Here is a 13928-nt window from a genome sequence, read left to right as displayed (position 1 = left end):
CCACTGCTTTGCATTGCTTGAGTCTCTATCCGAAGCAACAGCCTCATCATCGCTGTGCCTGTAAATTGCTCGACCCAACCTTGGTGTCTCCAGTACAGTGACCTTCGAGCCTCTGCATAGAATCAACTCACCTGGTCGTTTGGTACCAGCTCAATGCTGTCAAACTTCGACTGTCAACTGAACTTGGTGACCGCCCGATCCGCACAGCGTGAGTAGTCGATTTGAGACCGCAGCCACCTTCTGTTCAACCCCAACTGGATGCCTGCTTCCCACAGCCCCACCGCAAACGCTGCAGTGAAGCCTGGTATGGTGCTGTCAAACCACGAAGATGTTTGCAAAGGTATTATTGACTAGTAGCTTCCCCCAGTTCATCTTGGGCACTAGAGACTGCGGATGTCATTTTTAATGACTTTCGGAACCTCAAGAACATATCCTTTGAACATTCTGGTCTTAATTCCCTTTTCTGCCCCTGTCTCATCACCCAGAGTGCTGCATCTCTTTTATCTTTGCATATTCTATGTTTTCCCTACAGGGGTGGTTTTTTTGACAGAGGTGTCTAGTTAGTTATTATTGCACATGCTATGTTGGATTAAAGTATACATTTTTATAGACACTTAATTGGGCATTCCTTTATTTTTGTACTGTTATACTTTGTTGTTTGGGTTACTACAGAACCAGATTCAGACCTCTCTTAGGAGTATAGCCTTCCCTCGGCCCACGTTACCACAAAAGGCAGTATATCTGTTAACTGTGCCTGTTTTACCTTCATGATTGTGTCGGCTCTTGGTTTGTAGAAGTGTGAGAGCTGAGTGGGCGCTTTAGCCTCTACTCATCCTTGTACTCCTGCATGGCCGAAGTCAATTTGTCACAGCACCCAACAGAAGCAATGGATGCGCACTAGACTAATCTACATTTGGGCCATATCCTCACTAAAGCAGGGCCTGATTCAGACCCCAATAGCACACTGGGGAACGCTTTCGATATAATGCCACCACTTTAAAATATTAAAGCTTTTGGAAGAGCTTAATCTCAAACGTAAACTTTAATTTTGTGCTTTAAGATTACGATTCAAGATTTTTATGCAAGTTAACCTCATTAAACACTTTATTTAAAGTAAGTGTGCAAATGGCGCTGCACCAGCAATGTTGTGCTAGAGGCCCGAAAGAAAACAAACTGGTAGTTTCATTATGATTGTAGAGTCATTTTTGTTTTAGATATCCAACCGTTTTCTGGTGTGGCTTCCTTGTACTTGCATGTACCAGACAACAAAAATGCTTTATAAGGTAATTTTATCTATCATGTTGAACTCAGAATATTTGCTTTCACCATGTATAAATGGTGCCAAATTCTTACAGTGTAGCTGCAGAAACCTGTTACCATTCAGTTTCATGTGTTTTCTTTCAATTTCTATAATCACCACGTTGTCTGCCTTGCTTTAAAATTCAATCCTTGGGCTCAGAGATTTCCTCCGCAGTGTCTCCTCCTGTGGTTGCTTGTGGATCCTTTGCTGCCAATTGCCCGCCCTCCCCTGTTGTTATCCCCGCTCCCTTTTTCTCGGATTCCCTCACTGTGTTCTTTCCCCTATGATTGTAAAGCGCTCCTGAAGCTCGGTCCATGCTCAATAAATATCATAATAATAATAATCCTGAAATTTGGCTTTTTTGCTTTTTGTCGGATGGTGTTCCCAGACGATATGCAGAGAATCAGCTGCTGGTGACAGCGTCTTTAACTCACTATTCGGAAACTGACGGTACTGTAGCAGAGGATCCTTTATCCTTCCGTCCCCTATCACAGCATAGCACTACGCAAGGTGCACTGTCCATGGGGAGGGCCTGATGAAAGGGCTCTGAGGGGCTGATCTGACCCGTGGTCCTCACGTGTGACACCTATGATATAAAGTTGTTTCTGATGGAAGGTTATCATTCCAAGATGTGAGGCCTGGTTCACTCCCACCACACTCTTACAAATAACGTCAAGGTCGAAGTGGCGATAGGCTTCTAGGTCTCTTGCAGTGATTCAGTGTCCAGTCGTGAGCATCACTTCTTCTGTCGAATCTCTTACTTATTCATCATCGCAGCCTCTTCAATTTCCAAGAGGAGGTTTTACACGCTTAAAAGGGCACTGCTCCCTTTCGGTTCCTTTGTGGGTATTGCTAGGCTGTGAGGAAATGTGGACACGGTTCAGGCTTAGACTTGAAGGGAGGTTTGAGTGTTTTGAGTGCTTTGAGGAGTTTTTTTGAAGCTTTTCAGGTTTTATGCAATAGTTTTTGTTTAGTTTGTTACTCTCTTGTGGATTTTTGTTGTGTCTCTTTTACCTTTTGTTCCCCTAATAAAACGTACAAAATTCCCAAAAGGTTCCTGTCCCAAATCCTAGCCGCAATGAAAACAAAGAGTTCTTTGTCATTTTACATTTTCTCTTTGTGGGATTGTTGTTGTTATCTCATCTCCCCGCTGGCTATTGTGTTTGTTGTGTTGGTTTTTCATAATGTAGTGTTGTGAAGTCTTGGTTTTCAGATCTATGTGATCACTGCGCCCCCCAAACCCCCATAATTGTGATGGCTGAAAATGCTGACTTAAAAAAGAATTGTATTTAACCCCTTTACATCACATAGATATGCGAGGGGAGACCTCCTGCAGTCCCCCATATTACTATAATATCACTCCCCCCACAAATATATGCGGTATAAGGGGGATGTTAAGAAAAATAAAGTTGGACATTTCGGCCGTTGCAATTATGAGGGTGACATTTTGGGCCATTACCTTGGTTTTCTAATAGTTATTTGACTGTTCTAGGCGCCGGTCAAGTGGCACAGCGAGTAGAGCGCTCCCTTTGACATCCGTGCAGAGCCTGCTAACGAATCCCGGCGGAGCCAAACTCAGCCTTTCATCCTTCTGAGGTCGATAAATGAGCACCACACACCGTGGGTAATAATAAGCAGCGCTCAGATACCTGAGGGTTCGTAGCGCTATATAAATGCCAATTTATTATCATGTTATTTCCACTGTGTTTGGGTTCTTGGTTTGTTTTTGGGTTCTGTTTGTTGCCCGTTTGTTGGATGGTTCTCACATAGCACGCACGCAATGCTGGGAAGTAAAGAAGGTGTGAGGAGAGCAAGAGTAGACAAAGCTGCATTTCTCCTCACAGGAGGAGCAGGATTCCCTCTGATGGATGAGGAGAGGAACCTTGTGATGTTAGTTGGTGCCGGTTCACAGGCCCAGGCCATGCAGCATCACTAGTCCTCCAAGTCATCATAGGAGCCTTCTGTGGCATTGTGGGATGCCTCAGGAGAAGGAGCAGGGGGGAAGGCAGGGTCAGTGCCACTAGAGGAGGCTCCAAACACAGAGGCAAGAGCCAGGGTTTCTTATAGTGGCTTCAATGGAAGCAGGGTAGGCAGGCACCTTTCTAGACGCCCTTCGGAAGGCATGCAGACAGAGTGGGAGGTTGCAGGCATTTTGCCCTGTCGGAGTAGTGGATAGCTGCACCAAGCGCTCTAGTGGAGGAGCATGTGAGTGCTCCAGTCAGGCAGGGGGCTACTGAAAAGGAAGTGGTCTCCACCCAGCAGGACAAGGATACCAAGGAGGTGGGGGTGTCTGTCAGGAGGAGCCCAATGGGGAGGTCAAGTCTGTGGAGGATCCAAATCAGGTGATGGGCCTACATAGCAAGCAGATGTTAGAGGAGGACAGCTCTGCTGTGCCTGCCCCAGAGAAGGGGAACAGGCAGGCACAGGAAGAGGCAAAAATAGCAGAGACCTCGAAAACCCCACACAGCTCACATGGTCCAGTGTTTTGAAGTAGTTTTCCCATCCACTGGAAAGTCCTGTCGGGGGGGTGGGTGAGGTCTCCTGCAGGATGAAGGGGTGTGGGAAGAAAGTGAGACAGCCGCAGAAAGGCAAAGGCAAAGGGTAAGACTGTGCCCTGGGGGCCATGCCATGAGAAACCAAATTCACCTCCGCTGAGCGCACTAGCAAGCGGTCTTGTGGAAGGATTCTAGTACATCACAGGACCAGGGTGCAGTATCCAGTAATTGCTGGGCATGTCATGCCAAAACCCTGCACCACCTATCCTGCCTGATCTGTACCAGTGGCACCAGTAACTGTGGCCAGCAAAAGGCTCCTGTTGCCTGTGTCACCGCAACCAGTAGTGGGGTGAGGCACGCCACTGGCAGTGCCTGCATTTGTTCCAAACCCTTTGAACTGGGTCATAAGGCATGCAGGTACCCACTGCCCGCATTAAATGATGCCTGTAAGCAGGGGGGAGCTGTACTATTTGGTAACTGTGGCAAACGTGGAGAGGCACATGGCAGCTATGCCATCCTTCCCTTCTGTAGGTCGCTGTGAAGGAGAAATAAATTAGGCCGTTATAGGGGAGGGACTGGCCATACATGGTGACTCTGGCACACAAGAGAGGCAGCAGTCTGTTGGAGAGTTTAAGAACTTTAGAGGGAGGCAACGCTCTGTGAGAGAACTTAAGTGGATGTCGCTGGTAGAGTGGGAGTGTCTGAGAACTTTAGTGGTTGGCTGCACCCTGTGGGAGAGCCCAACGATGAAAGTCGGTAGCTGTGTTCTATGGGAGATCCTGAGAACTTTAAAGGGTGGTTGCACTTTGTGTGGTAAAGTGAGAACTTCAGTTGGTGGCTGTGCTCTACGAGAGATCCCTAGAACTTAAATGGGTAGATGCACCCTGTGAGAGAGCCCGTGAGCTTTAAGGGGTTGTTGCGCACTGTGAGAGAGCCAGAGAACTTTAAGGTGTGGCACCACCCTGTGAGAGAGGAAGCATAGCTCAGGGGCCACGCGTTTGTCTTGAAAGCAAGAAAAGCAGCGCAACACAGGTTCAAATCCCGACCCCGCTCTTAGAAACCACACGCTGGTATTACACACGTTATAAAGTTACAATTAAATACAATTATTAAAGAGCCAGAGAATACTCAACAAGTGTTTCTTGTGATCATGACATTAGCAGTATTGAAAAACAGATCTGGCACAGTAAGCAGGGGTATATGCAAATCAGAAACTGTTTAGGGTCACTCATTTACTACTTCAGCTATGCATTACAGATCCGCACGTGCCACAATACATCCCTGCTCCACTTTTCGGTGTGTGATTTACACTGGGTAACACACCATTGTCACGTGGTACACCACCACAAGTCGCTACATTTAGGTATAGTGTGGCCTATTATTCTATCACTCTATGTTGCCAATACAATTATTATATTGTAGAAAAATCCCACTAGAGTCAATCTTAGAAAGAAACACATCTTAAATTATTCTGAAAAAGGTGGTATGTACAAACCACTGATAACCTTGATAAACTTCACTACCTTCCAAAGGCTATTGAATATCCTACTGGAAAATGCAAAATAAATCCATAAAGTCACCCGACAAAGCTATTTAAACATACTACAATGTTTTGGCCCACACTGTTAACACTACTTATGTCTTAGATATTGGCAAGCCGTGTATGCTTCATCAGAACCTCAAAGAAATCTTGTTTCATGTATACAGGGAAATTGCTTACAAATGTAGCTAATATATATGTTACTAGCAAAAAGTACCCCACCTCCACACGGGTTCTGTAGACGGACATGATAACACTCTCATCAGTTGTTGAAAATCAATGATCCTGTGCGGCTCTGTTCCGAGTCGCTTATTGCTTGATGTGTTTTTCACTGTGAAGTAAACTGCGCAGAGAATGGGCGCGTTTGGCTGGCTGACATACCCCAGAACAGATGTGGAGGGGATGCGAGGTTTGGCATGCTACAGCATACTGGGACGTTCTGTGCGCTCTTCCCACCTGTCGCCTCTCCTTGGCATGGTGCATTGCGTTGTAGGAAAAATATCTTGGAAACCGTGCATCCTAGGTACTTGAAACGTGGTTCTGAAGGCCTTTGAGAGTTGTTCCTCGCGTTGATATGCTTAAAATAATCTATGTACAGTTCTCCTACGACCACATTGATGTTTCGCCAATTTCAGGCAACCGTCTCATGTGTGATGAGGCTGAAATCCAGGGAAAACGTGTGGGGTGTCCAAATGTCATGTAGCCAATAATGTCCGGAGGGTCCCAAAAGGTAACTATGCTAAATGTGATGGAGATTGGTGGAATATTGTGGAATTGTATGACGAGCAAACAACCCGATTTTCTGATGTATATATATAGAGATTAGAAAACTATTAAGGGAGAAACAAAGGGGAAAGGAAGAAAAAGAGAAAACAAAAGATTAGATCAATTCTTTACAAGATTTTATCAACTTGGTAATTATATCTTTATTACCTCTGTTACCCATGCAAAATCATGCTTAGTATTTATTTGCCATTATGTAACAATATGTGGTACCTTCCTGAAAGAAACCTTTTTAATTCCTTAGCATCTATGTACTTTGAAAAGCAAATCAATGGGCCTCATTACAAGTTTGCCGGTCCGGTAGCAACAGTGCCGGCAAACTACGAGTTGTGCTCGCAGGTGCCTGTGTGCGTGTGTGCCTGCCAGGTCTGACATGGCGGGTGGACCGGCACCTGCAAGCACAGCATGTCGGATGCACTGACACCATTCAGGAATGGTGCCGGTGCATCCGGCTTCCCCATTCCCATTGAGCCCTATGTGGCTCAAATGGGAATGGGGAAGAATATTTCCCGGTGCCCGGGAATGGGTGATTACCGGATCCGGCAAGGCCGTAATGACTCAGTAATTACCCATTCTTGGGCGCCAGAAAAATTCACAAGTTTGGCGACAGCCTGCCGGTTTTACCGGCAAGGCTACCGCCAAACTTCTAATGAGGCCCAATGTCTCTGTATGTGGAGGAGATATCTCAAATTAAATGTAATAATACACAACCAGTCATTATAGATAACACTATTGTTAGAACCTTTTGAAATGATCTGTTTAGTATTTAGGGTTGAATTTCATACAGAACGATGCAATTCACAATCTATTGCTCGAGGCTCTAATTTATTGGTTATGCCGATTGCCTCAACTTCTTATTGAGTTCGAGTTGGACAATCTTGTTTTTATTACTAACACCCAATTGTGCCTGGTGCTAGAATACATTACTAGAGAAGACAAAAGAATTGAGATAAGAAGAAATTCATTATAGCTTGCTAGGCTAAATTAGTCTCCATATACAGTAGAAGTCTTCATCCCTATTTAGGATGTTGGTGCAATTTGGCTTACCTGCAGGTCACTCGTGACACGTGAATCATTCTCATCATCCGAGTTGGTCTGTTGGCTATTGGTAAATGTTATTCCATAGTCTTCCACATTGAAGTGACTCTACATTTTTATATCAATTGGTCAACATGCTGTGCTGCAAGGCTGTTCGTGTGGTTAGAGACGAAAAACTCTCTCTGAGTGCACACTTGCAGGGGGGTGGAGTAGAGCTGACCAGACTGACTGCTTGCTCTACAAGTATTGTTCTGGGTCATCATCCCAGGTGAAGTGCCCAGTAGATAGGCATCAATCATTTGTGCAGCAGATGGCCTGCTGGCCGGCTCTCTTTTATTTATTTATTTAATTTATTTTTGCATTTATAGCAGCACACAAGACCCTCAGATATCACAGCGCTAGTTACAGTAAGTGCAAAATGACAGTTTATAAGGTGAAACAACAAAGTGAAGGTAGGTGTACAGTCTGGCAAAACCACGACTCACGGTACGGGTGGGCTACTTCAGGTGTACAAGTAGGTATGTTACAGACAGGTAAGATTGCAGGTGCAGTGTGGGGCTGGGAAAGTCATATCCGGTGGTTACAAGAGAGTTACAAGTGCATGCAGCACAGGGCTGCGAAGGTCACATCCGGTGGTTAGAATAAGGTCAAAATGTGCGTGAAGCGCAGGGCTGAAAAGGCACACCAGTGCTTGCAGACGGTGAGCGTACACATAAAGCAAGCACACGCCGGGACAGCCTCACCCCGTCTCGCAGGGGGCTACATCGGCTGCACAGAGGCGTTTGGAGAGTAAAGTCAGAGAGCACTTAAGTTCAGAGGTCGAAGGAGGTGTTACATCTTTATGTTATTGTACGCATGCGCGAGCCTCGTTCTGGCCGGGCATGCGCGTTGGAAATAAAGACGGTCTGTGCGGCAGTTGCCGCCGGGACCCCGGAATGTACAGACGTGTGGCTCATTGTGTCTGCGAGTGCATCAGTGCGTGTGCAAGTACGGGGCGGCCCAAGGCAAATGTCTGCCCATCACATTGGCGACGAGGCGGGATACGGAAGGAAAAGCACTCGGCACGAATAAACGTGTCATTTACGAGTATATTTTTTTTCCTTTGCGTATGTCACAAACTCGACACGAGTGATGGCAGCCATTTTGATTTGGCATGTGAGGCAGTAGCGGCTCGTGAGAGCGCTCGTGCGCTGCCCACGTGCTGAGGACAACAAAAAAATACCTCAATTTTTGGACACTCTGCAGCCCTCTAGCCCAGAGGACTGCATTGCCAACCTGGGCATCGTGGTTCTGGGTGATCAGCTGCTTGAAGACTGCACCATTGTGTCACAGCCCAAGGATCCAGGTACGTCAACTCCGGTTTAGCCAGGTTTGCGGCCTCTACTACGGATTGAGGTGCCTGTGCGACCTATGAAGATGACGGACAGCGACGGAGAAGCTCCTGTGGCGGCTAGAGTGGTGAGAAGGCAGCATGGTTCCTTACAACCCATGCAAGAATTCGACACATTAGGCCCACCTTCAAAATTGGGCCCAAGATGGCTGCTATGGATCAAAAAACTTGATATGTTCTTCGCTGCTACAGGAGAAACCGACGATGATGCGAAAGTAGCAACCCTACTATATTCGGCAGGTACAGAAGTACTACGCATCTATGAATCCTTCACCCTGCCAGCTGCAACCTATGCTGCTGTCAAAACTGCTCTCCATGATCACTTTATCCCTCTATCTAATGTTGACTTTGACAGGTTTGTCATGTGCGGGGAGAAGCAGCATGATGACGAATCGTTAGATCAGTTTTGCGCACGCCTAAGACAGCTGGCAAGCACGTGCAGATGGGCAGATGCAGATGTGATGGTTCGCCATCAACTGATACAGGGATGCAGCTCCGGCAAACTACGGAGACAGATTCTGAGGGAGCCTGGCATGACTCTAGCTCAAAGTTTGGACAATAGAAGGGTGTACGTGCTCGCCGAAAGTAGAAGGGCGAAAATGGACGCAGCAGTTCGCCCAGGCAAACACAAGGAGGCCTTTGCTGTGGGGAAACAAACTCAATTGAAACCCCGTTGGAGCCAGAAAAGACAGGAAGCAGCATCACCACAGGGTGGCTCGGCCATTTGCCCATACTGTGGGTATGACTTGCCACACTCAGAAGACTGTCCGGTGAAATTGACAGTCTGCGTGAGATGCAACACGCCGGGACACTATGCCAGGATGTGTCGGGCCGCTGCCCGGTTGCCATGCAGAGAGAGCCAGCCAGGTCAGGTGGTGGTTTCAGGAGGCAGCGTAGTGTCGCCGCGCTGGAGCAAGAGGCCCAGACGCTCAACATAGCCGAGGAGGAAGAGGAAGATGAAGAGGTCTTCTTCATTTTGAATCTGGCTACGGGTACGAAGAAACGCAGACAACCGACATGAGTTGTAGACATTCAAGGGACCCCCACACATGTACTAATAGACACAGGGGCCTCAGTGTGCGTGCTAGCCACAGAACATTATAAAGCCATCCCAGCCCCGCCTCCCCTGGACAAGTCAAGAGCCAGAATTTTCACATTTGGAGGTGACACTCCCTTGCCCATTAAGGGGGTATTTGTGGCCCCAGTGTCCCGTGGAGGCAAAGTGATAAAAGTGTGGTTTTTCGTCACCGACGTCAGCCCACGTTCCCTGTTAAGTTGCGCTGCCTCAGAAGCGTTGGACCTTGTGCACTTTGCACTGGAGGTCTACCAAGGGGACATTGACACGCTTCTGGAAAAGTTTGCTAGCACCTTTCAGGGGATTGGCAAGCTGAGGGCAGAACCAGTGCGGCTGCACATTGATGAAACCATATGGCTGACAGCAGTGAAGCACCGTAGGATTCCATTCCACCTGCGGTCCCAAGTGGAGGATGAACTCAAAACACTAATCAGTATGGACATCATTGAAAGGGTGGAGGGGCCGACTCCATGGGTCTCTCCCATCATTGTGGCGCCCAAGCCCAAACAACCTGCCGCGGTACGCATCTGCGTAGACATGCGGCTTCCAAATGCGGCTATTAAACGTGAACGCAATTTGACTCCCGCACTTGACGACATTGTCGGCGAACTGCAGGGAGCCAAGATATTTTCTAAGCTGGATCTGAGAGCTGGCTACCATCAGCTTGAACTGCACCCAGACTTGAGGTACATTACCACCTTTACCACACACAAGGGTCTGTACCAGTTCAAGCGCCTCAGTTTTGGCATATCCTCGGCCGCAGAAGTCTTCCAAAACACCATCAGGGGTGCTCTGGCAGGACTCAAGGGTGTTATTAATATGAGTGATGACATTCTCTTCTTTGCTACATCCCACGCTGAGCACATGAAGCGGCTGGAGGCGACCCTGCAAAGGCTGAGTGACCTAGACCTTACCCTGCATCGGGAGAAATGCGAGTTCTTCAGGGTCCGTATTGGGTTCTTTGGGTTTGTCTTCCACGCAAGCGGGGTGTCTCCAGACCCGGAAAAGATCAAGGACATTCGAGAGGCAGCAGCACCCCAGTTGCCCACGGAAGTGCACAGCTTTCTGGGGATGGTGAATTATTGTGGCAGATTCATCAAAGGACTGGCCTCGCTCTCTGAGCCCCTGCGGGCCCTGACCAAGAATGACGCTGTGTGGGTCTGGGACAAGCGTGAAAAAGAGGCGTTCTTGGCGATCAAGAGAGCACTGTCTGACCAGGACACAATGGCATACTTTGACCCCACTGCAGAGTCCGAGATCGTCGTGGATGCTAGTCCCGTGGGCCTAGGGGCAGTTCTCATGCAGGCGGATGCCAGGGGTGAAATACTACCCATTGCATATGCGAGAAAGGCCCTTACAGAGACAGAGAGACGCTACTCGCAGATTGAGAGGGAGGCGCTTGCGATCCTGTGGGGCTGCAGGCACTTTAGGTTGTACATCCTCGGAAAGCTGGTTACTGTCGTAACGGATCACAAGCCTCTCCTGCCTATCCTAGCGGGCGTGTCTTCGAAGCCCCCTCCACGGATAGAGCGGTGGATGCTTGCTCTCATCGAATATGGCGTCAAATTAGTGTACAGGCCAGGGATGAACAACCCGGCAGACAGGGGAGTTGCTAGGTCTGGAAAAGACCCGGGGCTATGCTGATGTCGGAACTGTTGGGACTGGGGGCTAGCTAGTCTTTTGGCTGTAGCTCCTGAGATTCTATCCGGGGCTACAACCAAAAGATCAGGGGCTATAGCCCCCTTAGCCCCCCCCTAGCAACGCCCCTGCCGGCAGATTACCTGTCCCGCCACCCCAACAATGACCGCATGACAGGCCAAGGGGTGGTGGTGGAGTGGCAAGAATTCATCCACAGCATTGTTGAAGGGGCGATGCCGGTAGCGTTGGCCAGGGAGGTTTTAGCAAGTGAGTCATCCAAGGATGAGGTGTTCAAGATCATCCAGGCCGCCATTCGCAGTGGGGAGTGGCGAGATTTCCTGCAGAACAACACCAGGCGGGAAGACAGGGCCCAGAAGGACCTGCAGTCGCTATGGAAAGTCTGTGACGAACTGTCAATTTCAGATGACGGACTGCTGCTACGGGGACAGCAGATAGTGATACCTCAAGCGCTAATGGCTAGGGTCCTGGAACTGGCCCATACAGGACACCAAAGCGTAGCGAAAACAAAGGCAAGACTGCGACCAAAAGTATGGTTCCCGGACCTAGAAGGCAGGGTGGAGTCACACATGAAAGGGTGCCTCCCGTGTCAAGCAGCGAGTCCCCTTGAAAGAGCACCACCGATCAACTCCATGGAGAGGAGTGAAAGGCTGTGGGGCACGGTTCATGCCGACTTCGGGTCAACTGGGAGGGGCATTTACTTTTTGGCAGTGGTGGACCAATACTCAAGGTATCCAGAGGTGGAGCTAGCCGACTCATACGCAGGTGTGACCACACCATCCTGGCCCTGGAAAAGATGTTTGCCACGCACGGTTTTCCCGAAATCCTGTGTTCAGATAATGGACCGCCCTTCACAGGAAGCCAGTTTGCGCAATTCATGAGGGAAAAAAGGATCCAGCACCGCAAAGTTTCACCGCTCTGGCCCCGAGCAAATGGCGAAGCGGAGAGTCTCAAGAGGTCGCTCAACAAGGTTTTTCGCGTAGCGGCCAATGGTGGAGGTGAACTGAAGAGAAACCTTTTCGAATTTCTCAGGGAGTATAGAATGACACCACACCAGTCGACTGGGGTCGCACCAGCCGAAGCGTTGTTTGGGCGCTGCCCGAGAGGACTCCTCCCGGAAGTGGAAGGCCGCGAGCCGGGGTTCATAGACAATGACCGAGTGAGGCAAGAGCGAGAGGCCCGCAATGTGAAGGAAAGTAGCAGGAGAGGATTGCAAGACAAGGAAGTAGTCGTGGGAGACTCCGTGCTAGTACGAAACCGCAGGCCCGTAGGGAAGCTGTCACTGCCATACCAACCACAACCCTGGACCGTCACCCATGTGAAGGGGTCGATGGTCACTGCGGCTAGCGAGCGGGGGACTGTCACCCGAAATAGGTCATTCTTCAAAAAGGTCGACATCAGACCCCAAGAAATGGGATCAACGGAACCGGCATCGCAGGAGGACAACGTCGAGAACCCGGAAGGAGACACCGGGGTGGACCCGCCGCCAGTGGTGGTGACCCCGCCACCTACCCCGAGGAGCATGAGGCGGTATCCGACACGACAGAGTAGCAACCCACCTGTTCGGCTCAAGGACTACGTCCTGGACTCAGGAGACTGAAAATGAGACTGCCAAGATCAGCATCACCCTGGTGGGCACGTTCAGGTTGTTGTTTGTTACATTGTTTTGTTTAAAGAAAAAAAGGATGTTACGTCTTTATGTTATTGTACGCATGCGCGAGCCTCGTTCTGGCCACGCATGCACATTGGAAATAAAGACGGTCCATGCGGCAGTTGCCGCCGGGACCCCGGAACGTACGGACGTGTGGCTCATTGTGTCTGCGAGTGCATGAGTGCGTGTGCAAGTACGGGGCGGCCCGAGGCACGGGTCTGCCCATCACAGGAGGTAACAAGGTCTGCCAATCTGAACCATTTGAGGGTACACATGGAAATGAGGAGATTTGGGCAAGCCCTGGAGGGCCATGGGGACATAAGGTGAGTCCAGACATTGCGGCCGGAACAATTTAGTAGAGCAGTGTGAGCGGTATTAGGAGAGGCAACATTGGATGGTGCATATCATGGTGAATGCAGGTCTGCCGGGATGCTTACAAGGTCCAAACAGGCCTGGACAGGCTCCAGCCTTATGCATCGGCCTTCGACGGAGGAAGCAGACAGCTTCGCCTGTCAGCTTTGAAGGGGCCCAGGTGCTTGCCTGTACCGTGTTCAATCTGGTGGGCAGGGAGAAGGCACTCCTTCACACACCACAAGGTCGTTTGGAAATAGTGTGACGGCGGGGGTGGGGGCATCTCCCTCCTAAGCATGATGATGGTAAATAGCTTTTGCAGTAAATGTTCTCCCCATAGCTCCATGCTGAGCAAGCGGGGGCGGGAGCTTGGATGGAAATACGGCCTCTACTGAATCCTCTCAGCTGGACACGTCCAGCCTCATCTGTCGGCCTTATGGAGGGGGTATGTGAAGGAGGGAGGGCTGAGAGTGGGTGTAGGAGGGTGGTGTGGGAGGGTGTGGTGATTGACAGCATGGGGAAGGTGGGGAGAGTGGGTGCAGGAGAGTGGGGTGATCAGCAGTGAGATCATGGGGGTGGGAATAGAACAGAGTCAGGTGGCGAGAAGTAGTTGTGAGGAACTTGCTCACTATTCACTATCTACCACTGT

General features: G+C 49.3%; 1 protein-coding gene across 1 annotated transcript in view; it reads left to right on the top strand.

The window, feature by feature from the left end:
- Positions 1-13928, top strand: part of LOC138569160 (serine/threonine-protein kinase SBK1-like) — an 849071-nt gene that overhangs the window by 350434 nt on the left and 484709 nt on the right. The window lies entirely within an intron of this gene.

Source organism: Ambystoma mexicanum, chromosome 2q, assembly GCF_040938575.1.
Source record: "Ambystoma mexicanum isolate Mex_15411 chromosome 2q, UKY_AmexF1_1, whole genome shotgun sequence".
Lineage (NCBI taxonomy): Eukaryota > Metazoa > Chordata > Amphibia > Caudata > Ambystomatidae > Ambystoma > Ambystoma mexicanum.
This window is presented reverse-complemented; position numbering and strand designations above follow the sequence as displayed.